General features: G+C 41.1%; 1 pseudogene across 1 annotated transcript in view; it reads right to left on the bottom strand.

Annotated features, from left to right (window-relative positions):
• The window catches only part of LOC108540106 (28S ribosomal protein S17, mitochondrial pseudogene), a 38062-nt pseudogene that overhangs the window by 33760 nt on the left and 842 nt on the right, over window positions 1-3460 (bottom strand). The gene's annotated exons all lie outside the window — the stretch shown is intronic.

Genomic DNA, 3460 nt, shown 5'->3' with positions numbered 1-3460 from the left:
TCCTTCCTTCCTTCCTTCCTTCCTTCCTTCCTTCCTTCCTTCTTTCTTTCTTTCTTTCATTTTTTGAGACACAGTCTCACTCTGTTACCCATGCTGGAATGCAGTGGCACAGTCACAGATCACTGCAGCCTCAACCTCCTGGGCTCAATCCATTCTCTCACCTCAGCCTCCTGAATTTCTGGGACTACAGGTGCACACCACCACACCCAGCTAATTTTTTTTTTTTTTTTTTTTTTTTGTAAAGATGGGGTTTCATCCTGTTGCCCATGCTGGTCTCAAACTCCTGGGCTCAAGCGATCCGCACTCCTTGACCTCCCAAAATGCTGACATTACAGGAATAGCCACCATGCCCAACCTTTAATGTTTTCCTGAAGGGATAGGAGCAGAGCAATATTTGTCATGAACATGATTAGAAAAACAACAACACTGTCAGTCACCATTTTTAAAGAAATGAATTGCTTAGGGATGACATCTCTTCCTGAACAAGATGAGTGCTGTCAGTGGTGAAGGTTATTTGGATTTTGAAGGTTTACTACTTACTGTTGTGGTACTACTTATTTTACATAGTTAACACCCCATTTTCTGAGAAGGACTCACTCTTTCTCTTGGAAGATGTACCCTCACTGCTCCAACTGTGTGGTTTTAATGGCAGCTAATCATAATACCCATTCCCCACCCCTCGTCACCACTCCTCCACTTCCCACCCCCACTTTAATCCAATTCATAAGAGAGGATGCATGACCCAAGTCTGCTCTGTCGGAGGCCTGCCCTGGATGTTAAGAGAATCATTTCTTTTCAGGTGTTTATGCTAGGAGAATGTGAGCCCTTGAAGCTGCATAACAACCAAGGTTTCAACATTTTAGTTGAAACCTGCAAAGAGAAGCAGAGACAGGAGACAAGCAGAGTCTTGATGACACCAGGATTCCTATCTTGTCCCTGAGGTTCCCAAGGTGTCCTTGTTTCTTGCTTCCTCAAGACTCAGTTTGTTGAGCCTATCCTTTATTCTGGGAGCCTGGAATGGACTTCAGGCAGGCCTGAAGGCTTAGACCCAGAAACTGGTGGTAAATTAACCTTTTTTTTAAGAGGCAGGGCGATATTGTTTGGATCTGTGTCCCGACCCAAATTTCATGTCAAATTGTAAACCCAAATGTCAGAAGTGGGGCCTGGTGGGACGTGATTGGATCATGGGGGTGAATCCTTCATGAATAGTTTAGCACCATCCCCTTGGTGCTGTCTTGTGGTACAGTTCTCACGAGATCTGGTTGTTTAAAAGTGTGTGGCACCTCCCCTTCTCACTCTTCTTCCTGCTGCCACTATGCAAGATGGCTCGCTTCCCCTTTGCCTTTCACCATGATTGGAAGCTTCCTGAGGCCCCCCAGAAGCGGAAGCCGCTATGCTTCCTGCACAGCCCATAGAACCATGAACCAATTAAACCTCTTTTCTTTACAAATTACCCATTCTCAGGTATTTCTCTATAGCAATTCGACAACAGACTAATACACAGGGTCTCATTCTGTTGCCCAGGCTGGAGTGCAGTGGTGCAATGATAGCTGAAATGGTTTGGATGTGTGTCTGTCCCTACCCAAATCTCATGTTGAATTGTAATCCCCAATGTTGGAGGTGGAGCCTGGTGGGAGGTGATTGGATCATGGGAGTGGTTTCTGTTTCTCATAGTTTAACACCATCCCCCTTGGTGCTGTCTTGGCAATAGTGAGTTCTTGTGAGGTCTGGTTGTTTACAAGTGTGTGGCACCTCCCCCATCTCTCTTTTCCTCCTGCTCCCAGCCATGGGAAGTGTCAGCTCCCCCTTCTCCTTCTGCCATGATTATAAGTTTTCTGAGACCTCCCCAGAAGCCAAACAGATGCCAGAATCATGCTTCCTGTACAGCCTGCAGAACCGTGAGCCAATTAAACCTCCTTTCTTTACAAATGACCCAGTCTCAGGTATTTGTTTATAGCAATGCAAGAACAAACTAATACAATAGTTTACCGCAATCTCAACATCCTGGGCTCAAATGATCCTTCCACTTCTGCCTCCCAAGTAGCTGATACTACAGGCAAAAGCAAGTGTATCGACCTTAAATTAACTTTTGACGTCACCACCAGTCTTGTGGTAAACAGGAAAAATGTGCTGGACATTGTTTTGCTTCCATTTCTTAAACTGGTGAGTAGGCAAGCAGGTAGCCAGGCTCTTTGGTATGATTGAAGGAGCTAAGAGAGAAACATCCCAAGAGAAGAGGAAGGTGAGAGCTTCTTCCACCCAGCAAAATTCTCAATCTGTGCTCACCTTCCTTAAAGAGATCTCTGAAGAATCCAGGATGCAAGCTGCATCATCTCCTGCTTTGTGAGGCTGTTGGATACAGTTAAATTTCTGTATCTTTTGCTATCACAGAAAATATATTCCTTTAATTGTGTCTATGGGCATCCTTCCATATCACTGTCCTGCTGAGACAGACACATAATAAGTTATCCCAAGATCCTTCCAATAACTCCCTTTTCACTTAATGTCTTTTTTCCTTGCTTTGTCATCTGCTTCAGAAAATTCCAACTAATGCAACTATTGATGCTCAGAAATTTAATCATTATCCTGCTTATCTAAAGTGAATGCATTCACTATACTTTTGTGTAACATATGACTATATATAACCATATCCATATGGGAACTTTGGATTGTAAGGTACAGAAAACCCGACTCAAACAAAATTGGCTCACATAACTGATAAAGTCCAGTAGTAGGGGCCCTACCTCCATTTATGTGTGACTCTTTTCTCTGCCTTCCCACGTAATACTGTCTACTAAAGATTAGCATGATTTAAATTTTTTTATTTTATACTTTTAAGTTGTACAACATGATTTTTTATTTTTAATTTTTTCCGATATGTAATAGTTGTACATATTTATGGGGTACATGTGATATTTTGATACAAGCATACAATGGGTAATGATCGAATCTGGGTAATTGGGGTATCCATCACCTTAAGCCTTTATCATTTCTTCGTGTTGGTAACATTCCAAATCTATTCTTCTAGTTATTTTGAAATATACAATACTTTATTGTTAACTATAGGTACCCTACTGTGCTGCCCAACACTAGATCTTATTTCTTCATCTAACTGTTACAACATGATGTTTTGATACATATGGTGAAGTGATTACTACAGTCAAGTAAATTATCATATAGTTACTTTTCTTCCTTTCATTTTCTCTTTTCTTCTTTGATGGTAAGGGCACCTAAAATCTATGCTTTTGGCAAATTTCCAGTACACAATACAATGTTATTAACTATAGTCCTCATGTTGTACATTAAATCTCTAGACCTGTTTTTCCTACATAACTGTAACTGTGTGCCTTTTAACCTACATCTTCTCATTTCCCCCACACCTGGTAACCATTGTTCTACTCTGTTTCTATAAATTCCTCTTTTTTTTATTTTTTATTTTATTTTATTTTTTTGTTATTTT

Source organism: Rhinopithecus bieti, unplaced genomic scaffold (assembly GCF_001698545.2).
Source record: "Rhinopithecus bieti isolate Rb0 unplaced genomic scaffold, ASM169854v2 scaffold_19142, whole genome shotgun sequence".
In the NCBI taxonomy this organism is placed as follows: Eukaryota; Metazoa; Chordata; class Mammalia; order Primates; family Cercopithecidae; genus Rhinopithecus; species Rhinopithecus bieti.
The sequence above is the reverse complement of the archived record's forward strand: the minus strand, read 5'-3'. Positions and strand labels throughout refer to the sequence as shown.